Consider the following 27,765-nt stretch of genomic DNA (forward strand, 5'->3'; position numbering starts at 1 on the left):
GCATGGTTATCCCCATTGCTGAAATAAGACATCTGAGTCCCTTGCAGAATGGTACCCTGCTGAGCAGCACGAAGGCACTAGATACTTGGAAAATCATATGAGTAGAGGGCAGAAGAGAATAGGAAAGGGCAGTGGGAAGGTGTGAAAATCTAGCTGGCTCCTTCACAGGACACCCAGAGTCGTCCCCCTGTGTGAAAATGCCAGTGCCACCTGCAAATGTACCACAGTAAGCCACCACCAGTTATGGCCCCGAAGAGCTGAGACACAGAAGAGGCGTTTGCGGGAGGCGGACAGAGGTTTCTGGCCCCGGGGGCAGCACTGGGGTGAGAAACAGAGAGTCAGAGACACAGAGGGAGAAATGGGGAAAGAGCAACAGTAAAGCTCTTCTTCCTGCTTGGAAGCTGGTGCTTTGCCGGGATTTCGTTCCTGCATTAGGAGACGTTGTTTGATGAGTAGTAGGGGGACAAGGTGGCCAGAAGGAAGTCAAAGCAGAGCAGAAAATCAACAAGCCGAAGATATTCTGTGCAGAATCCAGTATTCCCAAACCTCTACGGTAACCTTCCCGGTCAGAGGTGTGCGGTTACACCCCTGGACCTGACCCACCCCGTGGGGGACCCGCCATGCCTCGGTCAGGAGGATCTGCAGCCAAGGAACATAGTGCACTCCTGGAGGCCTAAGCAGAGGCTTCTTTTTCTCACACGCATGAGCTCCTGTGTTGTAGGGGACTTGGCGGTGTGAGGGCCAACGTCACGGCAGTCGTCACGCCGCAAGATGGCAGCAGCAGCTTCAGGGAGCAGATCTCACACTGTTCATGGGCAGGAAGGCAAGGACTGGGCCGGGAAAGGTTCTCTTCTGGACCTTCCTCTTACCCAGGAGGAAAAAAAACCTTTTCTGGAAGGTCCTGGTAGATTCTCTTTATTCTTGTTGCTCTATTTCTTGGTCCTGCCCTTAGAGACTGCACCCCAATTCCCTAAAATTAACAGATCCCACCTGACACCAGTCCCAAATGGGTGACCCCTGCTCCCTCCCCTGAGCATGGAAGATGGGGCGGTGCATTTGGAGGTGCTAACTTCTGTCGCTGATGAGATCCCAGGGTACATGGGGCGCTGCTGGATCAGGGCACAACCATCAAGACCAGCGAAAGCAAGAGGCTGCTGGGCCTGCCGGTAGAGAGAAAAGAATCCATCCCGGACCGGCATCCTCTCCAAATTTAGAAGCAAGAACTAGCCCTCCCAGAGGCTCCTTTGAAACTGCTAGGAAATTAGAATTAGACTTTGTGCCTCTGCTAAGCCTTTCATCCCGGGAGCTCAGGGCACTTGCCTGCATCGTCTCATTAATCTTCACAACACCATTTGAGGCAACCAGCATCAATGCAGGTTTGTTGAACACTGTGGATTAAATCTAAACCAGATTGTAAGTAGAATGTTGAACACTATGGATTAAATCTAAACCAGATTGTAAGTAGAATGTTCCCTTCTGTAAAACTGGGCTGAATCTTTTTCTAGGGACATCTGTAAGGATGCTATGGGCTAGGATGATAATCAATGCAGTGAAGAAAATGCAGCATTGTCATCTCTATTTTCACAATAAAGAAACTGAGATGTAGGTACAGGTTAATGACTTGCCTGATGTCATATGCTCAGGGAGTCACCAGCAAGCTGGGGATGGGACCAGAATTGATGGGAAAATAGCTACCCCAACTCACTGAAGACCCTGGACAAGTTATGTGGAGGTTTTTACTTACCCACAGAGCGTGAGTCCGGAAAGGTGACTGGATGGAATCATGGCAGAGCTCTGGGCAAGAGGCAAGAGGAACAGAGTGCAAGCCATGATTCACTGGCCAGGCAACCTTGGGCAAGTCACCGGCACTTTCTGTAACATCTACCCCATCTAAATCACTCTGCTGTTTCGAAACAAAAGGAATGTTTCAACAGAAAACAAGTAAGCCAGGACATGTTGCAAAAGCTAAGTCAATTGAGAGAATCGGTACAATCAACATTTAAAATCAGCCTGCTGCTCTGGGCTCTCGACAATCCCAAACTGCAACCAAACAATTATACAGGACTCTTCCTAGATGACCAAGAAGAGCCTGTTGCCATTCACTGTGCAGTGAGCCTATTTCAGCACATACTGAATGGAATATGCTACCCAGGATGCAGGCATAACTAGGTGAGTGACCCATGTCCTCCAGGAAATACAGTCTGGCAGAAAAGACAGAAAAATGAACCAGTTATTTCACTGGGAAGCAAAATGAAATAAGACTTAGGAAAGACAAGGAGGTCAAACGGCAGAGGGGTGGGAGATTGGCCAGGGGAGGTTGGGGCAGTCAGTGGGCTGGGGAGGCAGGTATGGAGAGGGGACAGTGCATAAAAGCTGAGACAGGAAAATGCCTTAGCTCTTCTTTTACTTCGGCTGCATCCATTATTCTGCTCCCCTGAGAACAGCAAAGTCAAGGTAGTAGAGCAACAGAGGCTGAAGCCTGAATTTGCTTTGGTTAACATCTGGCTGCAAGGATATCTGCAGGGCACACATTTCCTCCGCGCCCCCTGGATGCGGCTCTGCTAGCAGTCTTTCTTTCGGCCACAGGAGGGCGCGTGTTCTCCTCCGCTGGTTTCTTCATTGCAGCAAGAGCTGCTCAGCCTCCCAGTTATCTGGGGCTGCTGGGGTCCTGCCTCCAGCACCTGCCTCCTAGAAGCACTGAACCAACAAACAGCGGGGGAGCCTGGAACCCGGGCTCACAGGCACATCCAACGTCCAACAACATTTTATCTTTTTCAAACGAGCCAGTATAGACATTCAAAAACAATTACTCTCCCATCAACATCCCGATGTATGTTGATAGGACATATAAGTGATCCCTAGAAAATTCTCAGGCAGCGCTATTGGAAGACTGTCCGAAATAAATAAGCTCTGATGCATCAGGTGGAAATAGCTTCTCTGGCTCTGGCAGCGAGATCCTCCTTGTCCCAGGCTTAAAACAGGGTGGTAACCAACTGACATAGGACACTGTCCTTCTCAAGGACATCTAGTGTGGTGCTAAGGGGGCCCAATAAAGGAGGAGAAAGGGGCTTCCAGGTCTGAGACACTACCGGAAAGGGAAAGCAGTCACCTTTCATTTATTTTGTTTTGACAGTTAAATATTAAAATACCTGAAGGAAGGAAGTTATCTGGGCTGGCTCTGTGCCGGAAGGAACTCCTAAATTGCACTAACATGGCTAGTCCGAAAGTCCCTTTGTTCTCTCCTGTAAACAGACCCACCCACCACCACCCTGTATTATTTCTCTCCAACGAATTGGAAAGGTTGGAAAATAAAGTGGGATGAAACACTAACAGCCAAACAGGAGCCTTTCATTTAAAATTCCCCCTTAGCATTAGTGGAGGACTGGATGTTTGTTTTTGCCTCCTAAAAGTAAGTAATTCCATGATTTTGGGTTAGCCATTGGATTGGAGTAGCTTTTTGGGTAGAAACAGCCTAAATTTTCCTAAACTTCGAAATACACAAGAACTATCACAACATGTAAAGACAAAACTTACCAGCAGGCTAAAATTATCCCCTTCTCCTAAGGGAAGAGGAACCTCAGATTGTGAAAAAGATTTTCAAAACAATCTAATAGCTACACAGTAACATCCAAAAAAGAATTTAAATAATCTGAGAGATGCTTGAGCTAAATCTATAACTTGTTCCAGGATACTTGTCAAGCAACATGCCCCAAAATGTATTGTATATATTCATAGGTAGTGTCAAATGAATGCACTTACCACCACCACCACCACCACCATTATCAGATAAGCAGTTAACCAGCTAGAGGGGGGCTCTGATAGAGCACATAGTTAAAAGTTTCTAACCCCAAATTTTCCCCTTTATTTGCTAAGCCTGAGTCCCAATGTTTGGCACACTTGCTGGGACATGGATTGCCTTAGTGTTACTGACGACGTTAGAGAAAATCTCTCTCCAGTCCCTCCCCATGCAGAACACTATGGATTAAATCTAAACCAGATAAGTAGAATGTTCCCCTCTGTAAAACTGGGCTGAATCTTTTTCTAGGGACATCTCTAAGGATGCTATGGGCTAGGATGATAAACAATGATTCATGTGGCTTCCATAGTGGCCATACCCTCGCCATAAGGTTTATTCTTCGGAAAGCACAACCAACACCACCTGCTCTAAGGAGATTTGAAGCCAGAAACAGAGAGGAAAATAAGTTTGAAGAATAAAGATTATGCTAGTATTTGACACAAACTCCACTAAGTTAGAGCACCCAGTTGTTTGTGTCAAATACTAGCATAGGTGCTGCTGTGAAGATAATTTTGTAGATGTGATTAAGATTTACAATCAATCAGTGGACTTTTTGTAAAGAGGACTACCCTCAATAATGTGGGTGGGCCTCATCCAATAAGTTGAAGGTCTTATGAACAGGCACTGAGGTTTATTAGAGAAGAAATTCTGTCTCAAATCTGCAACATCAGCTCCTACCTGTATTTTCAGCATGCTAGTCCATGCTACAAATTTCAGACTTGCCAGGCCTCACAAATGGAGTCAATTTCTGAAAATCTCTTTATGTGTATGTGTTTATATTTACAATTCTGTTTCTCTAGAGAACTATGACTGATACAGATTTCAAGTGAATCTATTTTATTTTTAAGGCTATCTAAATTAAAACAATGAAGAGATACTCAGAAATACTATTTTATATGATAATAGGCACAGCATGGACTTCTGATTTTGTTTGGACACCCAGACCCTCCAAGCAGCCCACCCACGTAACTGGAAACTGACCTGACCCCACTTCAGGGGTGGTCTTGATTGGCCGAAGGGTAACATATTCCCTTGCCAGGGACTGGCTCATGGGGGAGGGTCATGTGATACAGTAAGGGCCAATGAGATACAGAAAGAGGTTTGTACTTCCAGTAAGGTTTGTCCTCTTTCTTCTGAGGGGCTTTTCAGGAGCACGTATTATCTCTGGTGTTGGGGAATAAGGAAGCAGTTAGCCCGGGGTTGGCACTGGCAACTGCCCCAGGGTAGGAAATAACCTGGGGTCCTGGTGATTCTGTTGGATCCACCAGCTCTAAAGCCTGCACTAACTCCGGGCTTCTTTTAAGTGAGCCAATACATTTTTTATCGTGCCAGCCAGTTTGAGCCTGGCTTCTTGTCAATTGCAGTCAAAGGACCAAGTTTTCTTGCCCTTAGTTTCTTACCTATAAACTGGGACAACAGAACTAGATAACCTAAGACTTCCTCAAATTCAATATGTGTGAACTGCACATTCAGGCACTGATACTAAATGTATTTGCCAATTACTGTTTAGAGAATCTAAATATTACTATAGGTACATTTCTAAATATACTTCATTTTTAGAAACTCGTGGATTATGAGTATAATTTGATGCAATTTTTTCCAGGGCCTTAGCTCTAGTCAATGACTATCAGCAATTAGAGCTCTCACTACTTTTTAAAATCTATAAAAAGCTGTAACAAATGAACAATAAGTAGAAAATGAGCCTAATAGGGAAATGGGGAAAGGGTTACAGCAAGCAGTTCCCAGCAAAGGAAATACAAATTAATTTTAAAACTATGAAGAGATGTTCAGCCTCGTGACAAAGAGAGAAATGCAAATTAAAATGACAGTACGGTGGGTCTTTTTCACCTAAATATTGAGAAGTTATCAAGAAGTTTAATAACACACTGCTGGAGAAAATAGAGGAAAATGGCAGCATTCGTACCAATGATGAGAATTATCACTGAAGACCAGCACTTACAGGCAAAGGTAGAAATGGCACAACTTTCAAGAAAGGTAATTTGGCATTATTTATCAAAATGACAAATGCATATATACTTTGACCCAACTACTCCCCTGCTAAAACTTTATCCTACAGGTCTACTTGCCCATGTATAAAATGACATTACTTGTAATTGTAATAATGAAAAATTTAAATATGTATCAATAGAGCAAAGATTAAATTATATACATGTATACAATAGAATAATTCCCAACTGTTAAAGAAATATGGAAGCCCTCTCTGCAGTAAAATGGAATGATCTCTAAATTATATATAAATTAAAAAGATCAAGATGAACAGACCAATTACCAGCAATGAAATCAAACTGGTACTAAAAAAATTACCTAAGAACAAAACCCTTGGACTACATGGCTTCACCACTGAATTTTATCAAACATTTAGCGAAGAGCTAATACATATCCTCCTTTAAATTTTCCATAAAGTAAAAGAGGAGGGAATACTTCCAAATTCCTTCTGTAAGCCCAGCATCACTCTAATACCAAAACCAGACAAAGATATCACAAAAAAAGAAAATTACAGACCAATATCCCTGATGAACATAGATGCAAAAATCCTCAACAAAATATTAGCAAACCGAATTCAAAAATACATCTAAAAGATCATCCATCATGACCAAGTGGGATTTATTCCAGGGATGCAAGGATGGTACAATATTAGGAAATCAATCAATATCATACACCACATCAACAAAAAGGACAAAAAATCACATGATCATCTCCATAGATACTGAAAAAGCATTTGACAAAATTCAACGTTCACTCATGATAAAAACTCTCAGCAAAATGGGAATAGAAGACAAGTAAGTACCTCAATATAATAAAGTCCATATATGTCAAACCCACAGCCAAAATGATACTTAATAGCAAAAAGCTGTAAGTTTTTCCTCTAAGATCGGGAACAAGACAAGGATGTCTACTCTCTCCACTTTTATTCAATATAGAACTGGAGGTCCTAGCCACAGCAATTACACAACACAAACAAATAAAAGGGATCCAGATTGGCAGGGAAGAAGTTAAACTGTCACAGTTTGCAGATGACATGATATTGTACATAAAAAACCTTGAAGAATCCACCCCAAGACTACTAGAACTAATAACTGAATTCAGCAAAGTTGCAGGATACAAAATTAATACACAGTAATCTGTTGTATTCTTATATACTAATGATGAACTAGCAGAAAGAGAAATCAGGAAAACAACTCCATTTGCAATTGCATCAAAAAGAATAGAATACCTAGGAATAAACCTAACCAAGGATGTGAAATACCAATATCCTGAAAACTACAAGACACACATGAGAGAAATTAAAGAGGACACCAAAAAAGTAAATACATCCCATGCTCATGGATAGGAAGAATTAATATTGTCAAAATGGCCATCTTACATAAAGTAATCTACAGATTTGATGCAATCCCTATCAAAATACCAACAACATTCTTCAATGAACTAGAACAAATAGTTCTAAAATTCATATGGAATGACAAAAGACCCTGAATAGACAAAGAAATCCTTAGAAGGAAGAATAAAGCTGGGGTGATTATGCTCCCCAACTTCAAGCTCTACTGCAAAGCCACAGTAATCAAGACAATTTGGTACTGGCACAAGAACAGACTCATAGATCGATGGAAAAGAACAGAGAGCCCAGATATAAACCCAAACATACACAGCCAATTAACATATGATAAAGGAGCCATGGATATACAATGGGGAAATGAAAGCCTCTTCAACAACTGGTGGTGGCAAAAATGGACAGCTACATGTAAGAGAATGAAGCTGAATTACTGTCTAAGTCCACACGAAAAAGTAAACTGAAAATGGATCAAAGACCTGAATGTAAGTCAGGAAACCATAAAACTCTTAAAAGAAAACAGGCAAAAATCTCTTCAATATAAACATGAGCAATTTTTTCCTGAACACATCTCTTCAGGCAAGGGAAACAAAAGCAAAAATGAACACATAGGACTACATCAAACTAAAAAGCTTCTCTACAGCAAAGGACACCATCAGTAGAACAAAACAGCATCCTACAATATGGGAGAATATGTATGTAAATAACATACCTGCTAAAAGGTTAACATCGAAAATATCTGAAGAACACATACACCTCAACACCCAAAAAGCAAATAACCCGATTTAAAAATGGGCAAAGGATATGAACAGACAACTCTCCAAAGAAGAAATTCAGATGGCCAACAGGCACATGAAAAGATGCTCCACATCACTAATCATCAGGGAAATGCAAATTAAAATCACAATGAGATATCACCTCACACCAGTTAGGATGGCCAACATCCAAAGACAAAGAACAACAAATGTTGGCGAGGCTGTGGAGAAAGGGGAACCCTCCTACACTGCTGGTGGGAACGTAAGCTAGTTCAACCATTGTGGAAAACAGTATGGAGGTTCCTCAAAAAACTCAAAATAGAAATACCATTTGACCTGAGAATTCCACTCCTAGGAATTTACCTGAAGAAAACAAGATCCCTGATTCAAAAAGACATATGCACCCCTATGTTTATAGCAGCACTATTTATAATAGCTAAAGAAGGTACTGTACATATACACATGGAATATTACTCAGCCATAAAAATAAAACAGATCCTACCATTTGCAACAATATGGATGGAGCTAGAGGGTATTATGCTCAGTGAAATAAGCCAGGTGGAGAAAGACAAGTACCAAATGATTTCACTCATTTGTGGGGTATAACAACAAAGCAAAACTGAAGGAACAAAACAGCAGCAGACCCACAGACTCTAAGAAGGGACTAGTGGTTACCAAAAGGAAAGGGTTAGGGAGGGTGACTGGGGAGGGAGGGAGAAGGGGATGAAGGGGCATTATAATTAGCACTCACAACATAGATAGGTCACAGGGAAAGCAGTACAGCACAGAGAGGATATGACTCTATAGCATCTCACTGTGCTGAGGGACACTGATTGCAACAGGGTGTGGGGGGGACTTGATAATATGGGTGAATGTTGAAACCACAACCTTCAGAAGCTTGTGTATCAGTGATCCTTTAATTTTCAAAAATCTAGATGAAGAACGAGTATTGTATGCTGCCATTTGTATTCTTTAAAAGGAATAGCTTTTTATGTTTGTGTTGAGAAAAACTAGTTTACAGAAGAAACCATTTACTGTAGTTATAGGGATTGGAACACAGGGTGAGAGGAAGGTTAACTTTTCACTTGATATTAAAAATTTTTTGACACATGAATGTATATCAGTTATTTTAAATTTAATAAACATGGGGGAAAGTAAAGTTATTATTATAAATACATTTACTCATTTGCTATAATGACAGTAACTGCAACTCAATTACAGAGCTTATATTTTGGATAAATGATAATTAATGGTCAGATATGAAAGAATGATTTGGTACATTTGTTCTCATTTCCTTTTCTGTCTAAATAAGGGCAGTAGAAAAAGGATCTTGAGTTAAGGAGAGGATATGAATCTTATCTAACATTTTTTAAAACTAGTTTGCTAGGCATTTGGCTTTCCATGCATTCTACCCCTAAAGTGCCCTACCTAGATATCTCCTAATCCAGTGTCCTATCATTCATTTACATCCACTCATGCGACAAATATTTACTAAATGGCTTTGTTGTTCTAGACACTGGGACTGTCATAGACATTAAGACCTAGGAACGTTGTCCTTAGGAGCTCCGTCTTTACACTATTGTCATTCACTATGCACATTTCACTATTGTTATTTTTCCAGCTGGGTGGAAAGAAAAAACTTTCAGTCACTAAACTCAGAGCTGCAGGCGCTAAACTACAGAGCACCCCAAGTAGAAAGACCACCATATACAAAAGGAGATGCTGCAAATTCACGAATAACATTACAGGTCTATAGACAACTGTTCATTCCAGTATGAACGGTTTTCTACTCTGGGGTTTCAATGTCCCAATAAATGTTTGTTTTAAGGGGAAAAAAAGAGAAGGAAATAATAATGAAAAGAATGGACCCAGTTGGCAAAAATACCCAGGAGAAATAACCTCTGAACCTGAGATTAATATGCTCATTAATTCATTCACTTGTTTAACAAACGTTTACTGAGAGCCTACTATGTGCCAGGCACCCATTTCAGAATAAGAGGTGAACACAAAGCCCCTCTTTGTGTTGAAAAGCTAACACGTCAGAGAGATAGGTAATGAATCACTAAAAGCATAATGTACTGGCAGGGGGTCCTAAGGGGCCATGATAAAGTAAAGCAGGGTAATGAGGTAGAGTGAGGGGGCTGCTATTTCAGATGATGGGGCAGGAAGCTCTCTCTGGAGGAAATGCTATTGGAGCAGAGATTTGAAGGACGGGAGGGAGCCACGTGCGGACCTGGGAGGAAGGAGCCCTGGCATGGAAATGTACTGAGCAAGTTGAAGAATCAAGAGGGCAAAGATGAGTGAACGTCCTCGTGGAGTTTAGAAAAACAATGCCAGTGTTTCTTCCAGAAAACACACCCAGCGGTTACGTAACTCCACACAGCTCCTTAAAGCAGAAACCGAATCTTATTTAGAGAGCCAGGAGGAGTCGGCTCACGGTGGGCTGGTGTCGGTGACACTTACCCTTTGCCCCGTGACCGAGAAACGCTTCCTGTCGCTCCCTGGTGCTTTCGGGTTTCCGTTTCCTTCGATAGGAAGCAGCACGTTGGGGTCCATATTTTGAGGTGAGCTTCAAAATGTAAAATGCCTGGGGAAGATAATGCATAGATTTGAATTCATGCCAAGGTAAAAATAGACATTATCTGAGACCGCTGGGAACAGGATAGGCTTTCTGAATTCAGGGGAGGCCAGAGCATTGAAAACATTAAACACATACAACATAAAAGCTGGAAGCTCCCAAATCAAGCTGCAGTTGCTGTGCTATTTTCTCTCAGGCAATCGCCTAACAGAAATATTTTTTCTCCCTAGAGAGAAAAAAGGCATTTCCGTTAAGCTATCACAGCTTGTTAGAAATATTCCTTAGGGACATACAACTCCCTTTGGAGTCTAATTATATATTCACCCCGCAGTGTTCTGATCTGAATTTAGCTACCTGGGAAATACCCAGGAAGAAAATGCCATTTGCAGACAGCTGCCCTGAGTAATGACACATTGTAAATTAATAAATGTATCCTGTTTTATGTAATTCCAATTTTGATGAATTTTGCAAGTGTGTTAGAGCCAAAGACCTAAATCTGAAAATGCCTGTGAATAGATGAAAGCATCACAGGAATTCAAATCTGTGAGCCCCACACAGTGATTAGCCTACTGTGAGGTCTAATAGTGGTTAGATCTCACTATTCTAAAACTTTTCCAGATTTGACAACCAAGGGAATTCATTTCCTGGTTGTAGACCATGGAAAGAGAATCCAATCATTCCACAAAAGATGTGGGTAAGCAGATACTGTGTGCAACGTGCAGGGTTTCTGAGGAAAAATAGGACCCGCCACTTTTCACGTCAGGCCACCCACATCCAGCAGTTTAGCAGAGTAGGATGGAGACCCCAAGGTTGAGCTAATGCTCATGTTCAAGATCCTCAACTACCTTTATTTCATTTTCACAGAGGAACTGCCATTTATGGCTGAATGGTAGAGCTTGGATTCTGGGGCATTGGTGCCAACCTCTTTGTTCCAATTAAGCCCCTGGAGTGGCCCTTTAGTGACTTAATGCAAAGCTGGTGCCCACCTCTTCTGTTGGGGTGGTGTGGGGGGGTTCATACAAGGGGCATGGGGCCTCTTCTTTGTACAAGAAGAAAGAATTGAGACCTCTACCCTTTCTTGTTAAGAAGTGAATTGGCATTTTGTACTCAGGGTTCCCTGGCTAAGGCCTATGCCAGAGCATAAACAAGAGGTTCCGGAAGAGAGGCTCAGCCAAAAAGGAAGTAGAGAGTTCTAGATTTGTGCACTGGATCCAAACATCCAGCCTAGGAGTTCATATCAGAAGGCAGGATGTAAACGTGTCTGCTTGATACCTGCACCCATGTTCACCCAACTGATGCAGTGACATCATCATGAGTTAGTAACCAAGTGAGTGAGTGGGACAGAAAGAAAGAGAGAGAGAGAGAAAGAGGAACCTAAAAAGATCTCATCACTAAGAACCTTAGGACCTCTGGTCACCTGACAAAGCAGAACATGAGAATGCTCCTGTAAAAAAATGCCCAAGTTACACAAGAATGGCAGCCCAGCATAAAAAGAAGACACTCGAGAATCACACATCACTATCTCAGTACCATTCACCTGCTGCCTCGCCATGCAAATGTCTGCCACATGCCCGCACCAGGCCTTACCCTCCAATCCTCCTTGCGAAAGAGGAGCCAGCCACCGAGACCAGCTCAGGCCACCCTAAGGGGAAGGAGGACTATTGGAAGGATGCCAGGTAGCACACAGACTCCACGGGGTGACTGAAGAACTGGGCTTGGCCAACGATCAGGAACCCAGCAAAACTGACCAGCAGGATGAAGGGCTCTAGGACAGGGCTGCTGATACTGGCCTCCAGGGACACTCAAAGCCAGCTGTCCCCACATCAATGCATCGCTCCCTGGTGACTTAGTCTGTCCCAGGCTTGGAGGACCAGCCTGGCAGAGACTGAGTCCTGTCCCTCAGGTTGGCTGTCAAAGGGCAGGGAGGGGCTCTGCAGACCTCAGGCTCTGTGACAGGAGAAGAACCCTGCTTCTCTCCCCCTGTGCCCCATCCTCCACTCCACAAGACAGGATGGGGGATGGCTCTGGAACTAGGAAACAGGTATGGTGCAGGGCAGTCAAAAACATGACACATTGGATGACAGCTGATGTTGGAAGTCAGACTGAGAGGCAACAAAGAGGATTAAGAGGAAAAAAGTCAACACACAGCTAATCTCAAAATCCACACAATTCATTTGGAGAGTCTGTCTTTAAATATGTAAAGATGCTGCAATGAAAAATTTGAGCCCAGCTTTGAGAGCAACCTGAGAATAATACCCCCTCAGTTAACTACATAGAGGAACCTCTGTGAAACAACAAAAAGTGCAATTTGTGCACTGAACCGTGTTATTGAGAGATATGGGGGAACAGGTTATCCAAAGCACACCTCCAAGCACTTCAGAATTATAAAACAAACAAGCTTCATGTTGATTATATGTTTAGTACAGTTAGCATCATAGAAATGAGTCAAAGTTATGATATAGTAAAGTTATATTTCAATATTATATAGGTATATTCTATAATGCACTTTAGTGCTTATTTTATCATTGATACACACAGTACATTTATGTCTGTTTTATGACCTCAAAGATAATTTTACTTTTTATATGATTATAAAGGTTTATAGATGTTGTAGTTTTACATGTATTATATAGTCTTAATCTGGCCTATAATTTCTTTGAAATAAGAATGTCACCTCTAAAGCATTTCAGATTGACCCTTCCTTCTGCAACAATGTGCTTTATAGCACAGTTTTTGGGAACACAGAACAAAAACTGAGGCCTGGCCATTTGCTGTACTTTTACTTAAAATGTGATTATCATAATAAAATGGTTACCTTTTTTTGAAGCTATAACTTTACAAAATTGCACACATCTATGGATGCTTTCCTAAGTTTACATTTTCCAAAATAACATGTCCCATTAAGCTTTTGGGGCTATGATAGACATTTCTACTGGCCAATATAGGAAGAGGCTACCACAAATGTGTATTTTGAGAAAAGACAAGTAGAGAACATACTGGAAGCTCCACTATTCACTTGGATCAATAGCTAAAGCAGAGCTAATGGAGATGGAGGATTTCTGACTTGGTCTTCTCCCGTACTACCTGCTCGTTAGGCCGCCCCCAGTGCCTGCTGCCTGACAGTTCTCTATGAGCCTGAGGCTCTGCTCAGCCACGTTATGCCTTTGGTGTGAGTTGATATACATGAGTCAAGGAGAGAAATTATTCTGAAATATATATCAAATTCACCAAAGAAGAACACGATTTGCCTTTTCATGGCTGTAACAGGCTATAAATCTACACTCCTGATATAAGAGACTGAATTGTATCCCTCCAAATTCAGAAGTCCTAATCTCCAGTACTTCAGAAGACAATGGGTTTGGAGATACAGTCTTTAAAGTGGTAGTTAAGTAAAATTAAGGTTATTTGGATGGGCCCGAATCCAATATAACTTGGGTCTTTTAAGAAGAAATCAGGACAGAGACACACACGGGAAGACTGGCGAGCCAAGGAGAGCAGCCTCGGGAGAAACCAGCCCTGTGGACACCTTGATCTTGGACTTCCAGCCTCCAGGTTTATGAGAAAGTAAAGTTCTGTTGTTTAAGCCACCAGCCTGGGGTACTTTGTTATGGCAGTCAGAGCAGACTGATAAACTTGAATAAGCTACCCGTTAGCGCCAGGTACAGGATGAAGTGCTAAGTCCTCAGCAGGCTGAGCCGCAACCCCCTCACCCCCACCATCCCCACCCCTTCCGCACACTCCCCCAGGCACCCATGCTGCAACTGGGCCAAGACCCTCAGCTTCCCTGAGTCCGAAAGCAGCAGGCCCCTTCTAGCCCGGACTTCCCAGTCCTTCGGGGCTGCCAAATTCTCCTCCACATAAGGAGGAGGCCATCCGACTAAAGTGTTCACACGGAGCCTTCATTCTTCCAGAAATACTTAGATTGTCAGGAGCAGAGGCCAGTTTACCCGAACGAACCTCTAGTTGACCCCATGCTTCTTTTTGCCTCTGGGTCTGCTCACCTGCTCTCCCGTCTATCCACAATGCTCTTCATTCTGCTCTTTACCTGGATTACCCTGACATTCCTCAGAGCTATGTTCAAGCATTGCCACCTCCAGGAAGTCGTCTTGGTGCCCTCCAGATCACGTCAGCCCCCATCTTTACCTTCAGACCACAGAGCGTCATAGCCCAAGTGAAGTCAGCGTGGATCCGGCAGGCAGCCTACAGGGATTAGAGACCCAGGTTCTTCTGTCTCATGGACCCACCATCCTCTAAATACTGAAATTCTTATTTTAAGAAAGTGCAACAAAGAAAGCGGGCATGGAGACACTATGTCAGTGTGGAAGTGACACACATGGCTTCCCTGAGGGCTGGGTGCTGACACTGCAAAGGAGGGTAGGACATGCCAGTGCTCTGATGAGTGAACCCTCCGAAGTGGGAGAAGGACTTTTAAATACAATTACAAGGCCATGTGAAAAACACCAAAACGGAGGCTGACGCAGGCCTGCAAAGACTTGGTGAAACTGGATGTCACTTGGCCTGGAGTACTGAGGGCCGCCTCCTCCGAGGCACACCATTCCAGCTGACGTTGGGCAGACGGGAGGGGAAGGATGTGCAGTCCAGACCAACGGCGACAAATCTGTCCAGAGATGATTGTGGGAAGAGAACCCAGCTATCCATCAACAGTTGAACGGATAAACAAATGTGATCTATCCATACCATGGAATATTATTCAGCCTAAAAAGGACGGAAATTCTGACGCATCTACAGTGTGAATGACCTTAAAAATATTATGCTAAGGGAAATAAGCCAGGTGCAAGAGGACAAATACTGTGTGATTTCACTTATCGAAAAATATCTAGAATGGGCAAATTCAAAGAGACAGATAGCAAATTCAGTGTTACCAGGGGCTAAGGAAAGAGAAGCAAGTTGCTTTTTTAATGGACACAGAGTTTCTATTTGGGATAATGAAAAGGTTTTGAAAATAGATAGTGATAGTGATCGCACAACACTGAGAATGTAATTAATGTCACAGGACTGCACACTTTAAAATGACTAAAATGGCAGATTTATGTTATTTATATTTTTTACCACAATTTTTTTAAAAAGGTATGGTTGCATGAAAGAAAATAGGAAAGGGAAGATGTTTCTTGATCATCTCTATTTTTAAATATTGAACATGTAATTAAAGATCAATATGGTTCCTGGCTACAGCCTGCCACTTTCTTTTTCTCCATTAAAAGAGAAAGGATTGAGCAAGAACATCAGAAAAGAAGCCACTGTCAGAAACTGCAGACCAGCTCCAGTGAAATGTTGCCTTCTTTTTAGTGGATTGGCCATTTGTGGGAAAAGAAAAGCCCTGTGTGCTTCAACTATGACTTTCTTTTAAGTGTTCTTTTTATTTGGCAGTAATCCATTAAATTAGATTTAATTAAAGTTGATTTGATTGATGGACTAAGATCTTATAGTCTCTCCAAAAACATTGGTTTGTGCCATTGATCCAAAACCCTCACATTTTGGTAACCAAGTGGCAAAATGATTTATTTCCCCAGTAAGAGCAGGCAATACTATTGATCTAAAGAAACATCACTTCAGTCATTCTTGTGTAGTAGAGGTTCTTAACTGTTATTAAATCAGCTGTTCATTGGCTGACACATCACAAATTGAAACTATACACACAAATCACACCGCTGAACTTGAGAAGCCAAACCTGTTTCTATTTCACTGTGGAAACTAGAAATGGGGTTTCATTCTGCTGAGGTTATCACATGGAAAGAAAAAAAAATGCAAAACATCCCTCCTTTTAAAAATAATAAATGGCATAAATCATCTCGACAGCTGACCATTACACTGTAACATTCCAGTGAGTTTTACACTAATAAGAAGCTGAATTAGATTAATAACGGTACATTCTCCTAAACATTTCAAGGAAATTAATTTGGCCCTTCACACGTTTGAGCAAAATGCTTTGGAAATATTAACTACCCGATTCTTATCACCAAAAAACATTTCCTTTACTCCTGTTTTCACACGGGACTTTTCTAAGCCATTCAAACTGATGGATGACATAATCTAAAAATGAAGTTTTCCTATTAAAAAGACAACCTGAAACTTGTTTGTTCAAGTGGCAAGCAGCACCACCTTTTTTTGAGTGGGATCATTTCTTGTTATAAAAATGCAGGGAGGTCTTATTTCATACACAGAGGTCATGTGCATCTCACAAAACCTAATATAACTGGAACTTGCATGACTCAAGAATGATTTTTTCAAGGGAATAAATAGAAAACGAGAGATATATTCTCAGAGCATATTTGCAAGTTGTAACATATTTTCACTTTAAAGCCACTTTTCCTGTTCCCGGTGTTATATCTAATATTTCACAGAATGTCATCTCCCGTGTCACCTGCCCCATGTCTCATTGTGGTTGTTTGCCCTTCTGCTTGGCAACTTATCACATAAAGCTTCCCTTCAAAAGCTATTGATTTGGGGGCACATTTTTCAACTGGGGCACTTGCACTGCTGTTTTAGGAATACTTGAATGACATTGTTATGGGTCATAAAAAAATTTTTTTATGATAATAACAGTGAATACTAAAATAGTAGCATAATAGTAAAACAAAACAAAACAATACTTGTAGGAATTCCATGACATGTAAACAACAGCATGGCTTGGTGACAAATCAAAGCCAGGTTGGTATTTCTGTTTACCAGCTAAACTGGCATGCCAAGTTATAAAAGTGTGAGTGAGGTCTGCGATCTCCAGTTTGCCCAGCAGCTTTGAAATAATGTGATTCTTGACAATTTTTCTTTAATTTGGTGAGATTGACATATTTTATCTTCATATGAGAAACAATATTTTATTGGTCCTTTTACCCCTTGACATTTTCAAGTTTACATACTGCCTAGGGCTACTTCCTCAAGGGGTAGTAGAGGAAACTGGAAAAAGGAAGGTACATTAAAACCACTGTGCCAATGACCAGATCCAGAAGATGGAAGAGACCCAGTGCCATCTCGGAAGGAGGGTGTCATCTCACAGCACAGCAACTGCAGGGCCCACACGCTCCAGAAGAATAGACCTGGGTTTAGTTCTGGCTCTGGTCTGTGTTTCAGTCACCCCAGCTGAAAGGGGTAAGTGCCTCCCTCTGAGCCCGAACTTCAGTGTGTGTGAGGATGCTGCTGACCTCCCTGGCTCCCCTCCTTAGGTGGTTGTAAACAGCAAATAAACTAGTTACAGCCATTCTCAACACAGGGAAACATACCAATCTAGGTACTAGGGGGGTTGTATGGTTTGAAGAAAGCGTATTATTCTTTCTTAAAAGGAAGAGCAAAGATGGAGCCAGAAGATGTGAAAAATTCCCAACAGCATGAAGAAAAAGGCAAATAATTCATTATTCCACTACTAAGAAATAAGCTTTCTAAAATCATGATGTACTTTTCCCTTCCTTTTTTTTTTTTTTTTTTTGGTGCTTTTTTTCTCCTACTATGACATAGACCATTTTTTATTCTACTTTAAGAATAAACTTATTCTGGAGAATTTTTCCTATCATTCTATCATACACCAAAAAGCAGTTGTAATGACTAGATTCTAACCCAACATTTGGATATTGTCCTATTACTGATCATCTAGACTGTTCCAGAAAATCAACATTGTAAACATGTTAATCTCTAAGTGTACAGAACATTCAGGATTTTTCTATTTATCAAAAATTTTATGATTTTAAAATTCTAAAATTAAATGGTTTGCTATACTGGTTAATACTCTATCACTATACTCTTGAAGTGCATACAATTTGCAGGCCCTGGAGTTCCAATGGTAACAAAATAACATCCCTGCCCATATGCAACCTACATTCTCAGGGTTTGGCAGGGTAGATTGAAAAGAGGTGAAGAGAAATAAATATCAAGCAAATGTATAAAAATCAGGTGGCAGGAAGTACTATGGAAAAAATAATAGTAAGGTACATAATGCCAGGTGCCAAAAAGACATTTGAGCAGAGACCTGAGGAAAATGAAGACATCTATGTGTAAATATGTGAGAGTATTACAGATACAGAGAACAGCAGGTGCAGAGGCCCTGAGGCAGGTATTCACTTAGAATGTTGAAGAAATGGCCAGAAAGCCAGAAATAGCAGGAGCAGTATTACAACTAGCGAGTGGTTAGGGATGAAGTTGGGCGGGGGGAGATTGTATAGGTTGCTTTGAATTATTATAAGGGTTTTGAGTTTTACTCTGAATGATAGGGAAGACTTGTAAAGATTTTGAGCAGATGATACACACATAATCAGGCTTAGATTTTTAAAAATATCACTCTGGCTTCTGTGGTGAGAATAAATCATAATGGCACAAGGCAGCAGAAATGCCAGTTAGGAGACTTTTGCAAAAAAACAGGGCACAAATCATGGCAGCTTGGACCAGGGTGATAGTGGTAGGGATGGTGAAAGATGGTCTGATTCCAGATATATTTTGAAGGTGATTTCGGTAGGATTTGCTGATGGGACAGGAAGAGGAGAATAATTTTATTTATTTATTTTTTTTGCCAGACAACTGGAGGAATTGATTGCATTTTTTGAGATGAGGACAACTGTCAGAGGAGCAGGTTGGAAAGGGGAGTGAGAGGGTGGACACATTTATTTTGAGAAACCTATTAAGCTTCTGTCTCAGCAAGGTAGTGCTGAATCCCAAACCACCTCCAAACTTCATAGCTCATAGGACACAAAAAGAACAATGTGTAAGATAAAAAAAATTGATAAATTGGTAAATTGAACTTCATCAAAATTAAAAACTTGCTGTTCAGAAACCAAAATGGCAAGAATAGGAGAAAAAATTCATGACGTATATCTAATAAAGCACTTGTATCTACAAAATATAAGGAGAACTTATAATTCAAAAATATGAAGGGAAATCACAGAATTTTAAAAAGGGCAAAAAATTTAAACACTCATAAAAAAAAGATAAATGGCCAATAAACACATGAAAGGATGTTCAACATCTTAAGTCATCAGGGAAATGAAATTAAAACCACAATGACCTACCCCTCCCTACCCATTGGAATGGTTAAAATTAAAAAGACTGACAATGCCATGTGTTTTAGATCACCAGTGTATACAGTCAAAACTCACTGACTGTACCCTTTACATATATGTAGTTAACACTACACAAATTAAATCTAAAATTAATTTTTTTAAAAACCTCAGTAGCTTAAAGCCATGTTTATTTATTAGAGCACTGGGGTTAATGGGGGTCAAATGCTTTAGGCAGCCCTCAGCTCATCTCAGCGGGGTTCCCTCATTACCTGTCTATAGTAAGGGGATTTGCTCTACCTGTCTTGGCTGGGACCCCTTAGCTGCAAAGCTCTGCTCTATGTCGTCCTACTTGAGGGGGTGAAAAATACGTGACCCCATGTTATGCCACTTGGTCATGTAGATTATTTTGAGATGAAGGCAATCAAGACTCAGAAAAACTTTTATATCTCTCTTAACTACCTAAAAGCATTGAGATTCAGCCAGGCCCAGAGAGAGAACGATTACTAGAGATAACTCTTTCTATGAAAGACCTAGCTGTACAGAAAGCAACATCTAATTACCAAACATCTGCTCTTCTTACTGTCCTTTTTCTTGTTGTCCTTATTGTCCTGTCCACCCTCTTCCCCTTTGAAGCCCTAGGCCCCTATCCCATTCCTTAGCTCAGGATGGCATATAAGCCTCAACTCCCCAGTTTGCCTTTGGGACTCATATTTTTTATGGAGCTCCCATACATACATAATTTTGTTTTTCTCTTGTTAATCTGTCTTATATCAGTGTGATTAGTAGACCAACCAGAACCTAGAAAGGTAAGGGAAAAATTTTTCCTTCCTTACATCCTCTTGAGACCAGAGGTTTATCCTAGGCTTATACCTTCTCATGGCTGTAACAGAAGCCCAAGAGACAGGAAGTGGAAATGCACTAGCATTCCTAAGGAATAGGTGTGGAACTTGCACACATGAATTCTGCTTCAACCTACTGGCAAAGCAAGTGACATGGCTAAGCCCAGGTTCAGGTGGGTGACAGGAAGAGTAGACTTTGCCTCTTCAGTGAGAAAAAATATATAAAGTCACATGATAAGGGGTGTGGATATCAGTGCAATCAACCTCCACATCCAAGTGGACATCAATTTGAGGGTTGTCAAAATAGGAAGGTATTCAAGATCATGTGACTAGAATCACCTAGAGAATGAGTGTTGACAGAGATGAGAAGAGATTCAAGGTTGGGAGCTGGAGAAGAACCAAGAGTGGATTCTGAAATGGGGTGGCAGTGAGGCAGGTGAAGAGTCAAGAAAGAAGAGTGTTCTAAAAGACAAGCTAAGCAAGAGTTTTAAAAAGGAGGAATGACCAGTTGTGTCAATGACAGCTCCACAAACTCACTGAAAACTATTTTTAACTGCTGTCTGGTTCTTCTTGAGTAGTAATGTCACTGCTGGGCATATCACACGTACTAAACTAGGATGCAGTTAGATTCTCATTAACAAACCTGCCCCGCCACACCCACTTTACCTGCAGACACATAAATGCACCAGTTAAGATGAGCCTCCTGCCTAAACTAGATCTTTTGTCACATTCATTCATTGATAGATGCCAGGGTAATTTCCAACATTAGCAAAATCTGTATCCCTGTTATTTATGTAACAAACATTTATCGGGGCCTAGTTGTGGTATCCACTGCTTTAGGCAATGAGGCTATAGCAGAAAATAAGTAGCTTTCCAGCTGTCATAGAGTTTACATTCCAGTGGAGGAAACAAACAAAAAACATAGACGAGTAAACATACAAATTAACAAGTAGTGCTGAGTGTTGTGGTGATGATAAAGCAGAATGAGGATGAATGAGTGACCAGGAATTACCTTGTTTTAGTATAGTCAGGGAAGGCTTCTCTGAAGAGGTGATAACTGGCTGAGATCTGAATTACACAAATTAGACAAATCCTCAGTGAGCTTCAGGACAGCTCTTTGACCTTCCACCATTCCTGGGCTACTGCCTAGAAAGGACACTGCCCAGCATCATTCCCTGGTTCTCCCCTGCCCTTCACATGGCCCCCTGAGAGCTATAAATAAAAGGGAACAGCAAGGATACCCCTTGACTGGTCACACCCTTCCGGCATTCGGCTGTCAGAGACCAGACAGGAAGTGCTGGGTAATAAATGTACCGGGTCTCCCTGAAACCCATCAACAAACTCAGAAGGAAGGAATCATGATTTTAATGAAGACGCTCAGAGGGACTACAGAACTTACCCAAGGTCGTCCAGTTAATAAGAGACAAAACCAGAATATGAACTAAAGGCTGACTGTTTCTAAAGACCCAAGCTCTTTCAATTAAATGACCCTGCCAGGCTGCCAAACTGGACATCAGAAAATATAAACCATTCAAAGGTACAGGGCAGAATCAACTCATTTATAAATTTCTTCTAAGGGGAAAAAAGAAAAAAGAGAGAAAGGAAGAGTAGGATCAATAATGCCATGCCCTGTTTTCAGTGATGGGCAGGGGGAACAGAGCACAACAATTTATAGAAAAGGAAAGGAATTTGTATTCCCTGGAGCTGGAAAGTTATTGACATTAATAGCCAGAAAATTGTTAGGAAGCCAACAAGAATAAAGGAAATGTCCTTGCTTTCTCCCCTGCAAAAGCCTCCCTGTAGGAAATGTGGATGAGAACACAGGATTAAAAACCGAAGCAGATTTGGGATAGAAAAACAATAAAAACACAGGAGGGAAAAATATGAGAAAGTTTGAAAGTAAACAACATGAAATGAAGGAATTTCAGAGTAAAAAGAAAAATAAGCTTAGCCGTTATAAGAAGAGCAGGGCGGTTAATTAACAAGGGGGATAAAAATGGCCTGCAGATGATATTTATCATCCTCCCCAGTTTCCTGTGGCTTTATTTGTGCCCATCTGTCAGCTCAATCTTTTCCAAGTGTCTGCTGCCACAGAGGCCATTAATTTATTGAAAATATTACTGAAATTAGATTGCCTCTGGCCTTCCCGTTGTTTTGTTTTTAACATTTTTTTTTAAATTGTATCTGTTTGTCTGTTTGTGTTTTCATTTGGCAAATGGGGGTTACGCCTGGCTTGGAAAGATGGTCTTCCCAAACCATAACAAGAAAACAAGGCTAACTCTGCTCTGTTCCGAAGGATGCCCATCAAAATTTGTAAAACAATTTTGTCAAATGTACTAGGAACACATTCCTCTTCCCCTGGGGTGGGAAATCTAAACCTGAGACATTCTGACAAAAACAAAGAAAGGAACAGCAATATTGCATTTATTTGCTTTGCAAAGAACATAGCTAAATGGATAGGTTTTGATTATAAACACATCCAGTTTATGCTTTAAAAATAATTCATTCAATTCCCCTAAGAATTAAGTAGGTGGGACATTTAGATTATACCCATTTTTATTTTAAAAACAGGGACTAAGAGCCCTCCTATTGTTGTCTGGGAAGGTCTCTCCCTGCACACCAGGTGAAACCTCAGCCTGGATGGGGGAGGGTTCTTGACTCTGATCAAGAAAGAATTCTCCAACAGGCCTGACAACTGTAGGTAAGGAAGGGATTCATTAAAGTAGGAGTAGCAGCCCTGCGGGCAGCAGACAGCAAGGAAGAACAGAGGGAGGAAGGGGAAGCTCGTTGAACTCCTGCTCAGCATAGGGCAGATCCCTTGCCAACTCCTGAAGCCAGGGTCACCTGGTGTCCAGTGCTACCTTGAATCTTCATGGTGTGGGAACTCAGTCCCTACTACCCCAGGATTTGGGGGAGCTGTGGAGCTCTGAATGGAATGAGTTTATGTTCTGAGGACTTCCCAAAGCAAAGAAAGGAGATTTTGGGGCAGGCTACTAAACAGCATGATTGTACAGCTGCAGACCTGTCCAGGCCACCCAGGCGACGGGAACTTGCAGACCCAAAATCAGAGAGCTCAGTAGCCCTTTGCTACTTGTCTGAAGTAAAACAGAGGGAGAGAAAACTAGTGCTTAAATCTAGAAAACAGGAGGAAATAGCAAAGTAACAAAGATGCTTTCCAGTGGGAAAAATGCAGAGACTAAATCAAAGTAAGTTGAGCAGTGAGAAGTCTTTATTTAAGGCAAAGTACACACTTGAAGAAAGGGGAGTGTGGGCAACCTGAGAGAGGAGGTGCACTTAGAGGCTTAGCATTCTGTCTTTAAAGCTTTAAGGATGGGGAAGGGGTGGGAGCTGGTGGGGGCGCTGGCTACAGGCTTGACATGTGGTCTCATGATGTCTATATCCAGTGAGAGACACTCTGTCACCATTCATAAGTCTGTCCTCTAGATATCCTGTAAGATAAACTTAACACAAGGGATTTCTTGGTCCTGTTCTTCTCCAAGATAGTAGTTACCCTCAAGCAGTGGGGACATATCATATAGGACTATTTGCCTTGCCTTAAGATAGGGTCAGTTATTGTCTGATTAACATATGTTAGGAATCTTACCTCCTAAATTCCTGGTTTTTTACAATGGAAACTTAGCCTTAAGATGGAGTTCATCTTGTTCTTATGTACTATTTATATCTTGGCATTTTTAATCATAGGCAGGAAAAATTAATCACGATGCTTATCCCATGTCCCTGGTCTACCTCACCATCAACTCAGTCACAGGCTGACATGAGTCACCCCAAAGGAAGCCACTATCCAAAGAAGATAGTTGTGACATTTTTGATATTATATAATCAGTTTTAAATCAGCAATTGGGTGTATATTACAAGTTGTAACTCTGCAAAGGGCCTGAGGCCTTGATATGGTATCTTCAGTTTCCCAAGGTCACCCCCAAAGAGCAGAGAGGCCACCCAAGCCCTACAGTTTATCAACTGGCTCCTCAGCCCCAGGAGGGAGTTTGAAGTGCTTCGCTGCAGGGAGAACCGCTCAGGCTGGCTGGCTGCCGATGGGAGCTCTGTTACTCCTCCTTCACGTCCCAGGAGTCTGGGTGAGAGAGCTCCGTGCCTCCCGACAGGCGCAGTGCCCGGCCTCCTCACGTCCCCTTCTCACACTGAGCGAATTTCTAACTGGAGAACCACAGATGCTCTTCACCTCCTGGTTCACTAGCTGTCAGCCTGGTATGTAAGACAGATGGGCGAGATGGAGGGATGGGAAAACCAAGCAGCTTTTTAGGCTCTGCAGGGAGGGAAAAAATTACTTAACTCCACCCAGCCTAGGTTCATTGCCTGGCCCTCAAATCAAACTAATAAAAGACAGATTAACACATTTAATTTTGTGTGTGTGCCCAGGGATTTCCCAAAGACATGAGACTCAAGTGGGCAGCCAGATGATTGAGGCTTATCTGCCAGTCTTAGGCTATACAAAGGAAAAGGTGTTAAAAAGAAAGACAGACCCAATGTGGTATCCCTTCTGCCAGGCCAAGTCACCAAACTCCAAACAGGCTTAATACCTAACCTAACTGCAGTTTTAATCTCTCCCAGAAATGCAGTTAGGCAGGAATTTTCTGGTCTGCCCTCTCCATTTCCAAAGGATGGTGAGGTCATCCACCTCAGGAGACCCTGATCCTTACCCTCCTCTTGCACACATAGATAGCATCGAGACGGGAATAGCATGATTTCTTAGGAGGTTAACTAGAGGTATTCATGCAACACTGCTTGATGTGGTGATAAATGCAGCCTCTTTTCTGCATGTATCCTCTGCTGTAGAAAGAGTATTTAAGATGTCTCCAAATAAAGGGGCTGTAGAGCAGTTTATCAGAGCACACCAGTGGGGGCTCTCAGGCCATGATCCTCAGTAAGACTAGGAATAAACTTTATTTTTCTTAAATACAACAGTCATGTTGATTTCAGTCGACAGGGGTTTGGGACTTCTGGGTGGGGAGGGCAGTTCTCAGAAGAAGACGAGTAGAAGTACAGTAAGCAAGGGTTGTTTAGTGTGGTCTGTTATGCAGACAGAAGTAGGTATTTCTCCATTGATGACAGTTGTTAAAAGTCCTTGTCCTCCTGGTATAGGAGGAGGAGACACCTTTATAAATGGAAATTTCCTTTACCAAAGGATAACTATGCCCTTTGTCTTTAGGGCTTTCCTTGCTTCTCTCTTAAGCTTTAACTCAAAGTAGTCTCTACGCCAAAGGGATATTTTGGGGAGTCTTATTCTGGAAGTCTTCAATTTGTATTAGCCTGAAAACAAATACTTGAGGGAGACCCAAAGGACTGTGGGTTCAGCAATTAGTGTCCACAAAATAAAAACTTATGTATCTCAAGTACAAAAGTCCAAAAATTAAAAAAACCAAAGTGTCAGAAAGCACTTCTTCCTGAACTAGGGGAGGGAGTGTCCCCAAACATTATGAGCAAACATTCCCAAGCCTACATAAAATAGGGATGTCAGCAAATTGTGGCAGATTTGCTCCAAATGCTACACAAGTTCTCTCAAAGTCATTTTCCTTCGTGTTTAAGTGGCCATTGCTGCCCTTCTAAGCTGAGCATCCGAGAATGTGGTCTCTTGCAGAGCCAGTCCGCATGTTCAGATGCACAAAGAAAACTAACTACAGGGGACCAGAACATAATACCCTACAGTATTGCCTCTTTGGCACAAGGATTATTTTAAATCAATTATTTAAGACACAGCCGACACATGAGAAGCTCTGGAAACAGAATATAACATTTCCCTTTTGTAAAAACATTTACATTTGTAAAGGGAATCTCCATTTCTAAGCGTGTCTCCCTCTTTATAACAGGAAGAGAAGGATGATTTAATTACAAGAGATTCATCAGTGGAGAAAGCACTGACTGTATATCTATATAACAAATCGATCCTTGTTTACCATACTTTCCCTGACCACCTTCTACAACTTGCATCTCCCACCCAGGAGTCCCCAAAGCCCTTTTCCTGAGTTGGTGTTTAAGCCCCTGTTCTAACCACCTGTTGGAGTTACTCATGTCTGTGTTCTCCCATGTGTCATGCACATGTGAATAAGCTTCTACCAGGTTTTTCTCTTGTTAACCTACCTTTTGTTATAAAGCCCCAGTTAAGAACATTGCAATTATGTCAAAAAGCTAACTCTGCACAGGTAAAGCAGAAGGGTGAGGTTTTTTTGCAAGAGTTTCAACCTGCCAGCCAGGAATCACAAGGCTATGGGAGCAGTGGGTTCCAAGTTGCTCACAGACTACTGGGTTTTTATGGGGTAAACTCAGAAGTTACTGGGCTTTTTCAGCTGCCTGTTGCCTAGAGGTCTTCTTCCTTGTTTGGATCAGGGTAGCTGAGTCAGGAACAAGGAGGTCCAACAGTGACGTGAACACACTTGGTGTTTGGGGATTGGCTGACTGAATACACTGCATTTCTGGTCTGGTGGAGCTTTAACAGGGACATGAAGTTTATCTCAGTTTCAGTTTGCTGATGTGGCATCCCACAGCAGCTGCATCTTGGGCCTAGAAATTTATTTCAACAAGTAGAAGGAAAAATAAAAATGTTTTCCCTCCCATAGGAACCAAAGGAAAAAAAGTTGATTTCTGAGGTGTGATGGTTCTCACAGTCTTACTACAGTCTTTAGGGAGGAAGACCTCCCAGACGGATTCAGCACATTAGAAACACTTCATTCATAAAAGACCCTGAATAGTCAAAGCAATCCTGAGAATGAAGAATAAAGCTGGGGCGATTATGCTCCCCAACTTCAAGCTCTACTACAAAGCCACAGTAATCAAAGTAATTTGGTACTGGCACAAGAACAGACTCATAGATCAATGGAAAAGAACAGAGAGCCCAGATATAAACCCAAACATACACAGCCAATTAATATATGATGAAGGAGGCATGGATATACAATGGGGAAATGAAAGCCTCTTCAACAACTGGTGGCAAAACTTGACAACTACATGTAAGAGAATGAAGCTGGATTATTGTTTAACTCCACACACAAAAGTAAACTCAAAATGAATCAAAGACCCGAATGTAAGTCATGAAACCATCAAACTCAGAAGAAAACATGGGCAAAAATCTTTTGACTATAAATATGAGCAATTTTTTCCTGAACACATCTCCTTGGGCAAAGGAAACAAAAGCAAAAATAAACACATAGGACTACATCAAACTAAAAAGCTTCTCTACAGCAAAGGACACCATCAGCAAAACAAAAAGGCATCCTACAGTGTGGGAGAATATATTTGTAAATGACATATCTGATAAGGGATTAACATCCAAAATATATAAAGAACTCACACACCTTAACACCCAAAAAGAAATAACCTGATTAAAAAATAGGCAGAGGATCTGAACAGACACTTCTCTAAAGAAGAAATTCAGATTGCCAACAGGCACATGAAAAGATGCTCCACATTGCTAAT

At 41.6% G+C, this 27,765-nt stretch overlaps 1 long non-coding RNA gene across 1 annotated transcript in view; it reads right to left on the reverse strand.

Annotated features, from left to right (window-relative positions):
* Positions 1 to 27,765, reverse strand: part of LOC130684156 (uncharacterized) — an 86,027-nt gene that overhangs the window by 50,953 nt on the left and 7,309 nt on the right. The window contains exon 2 of the long non-coding RNA XR_008998369.1: positions 14,524 to 14,678. This is a non-coding gene — a long non-coding RNA (uncharacterized LOC130684156). The remainder of the gene's footprint in view (positions 1 to 14,523; positions 14,679 to 27,765) is intronic.

The sequence above is a fragment of the Manis pentadactyla genome, chromosome 6, assembly GCF_030020395.1.
Source record: "Manis pentadactyla isolate mManPen7 chromosome 6, mManPen7.hap1, whole genome shotgun sequence".
Lineage (NCBI taxonomy): Eukaryota > Metazoa > Chordata > Mammalia > Pholidota > Manidae > Manis > Manis pentadactyla.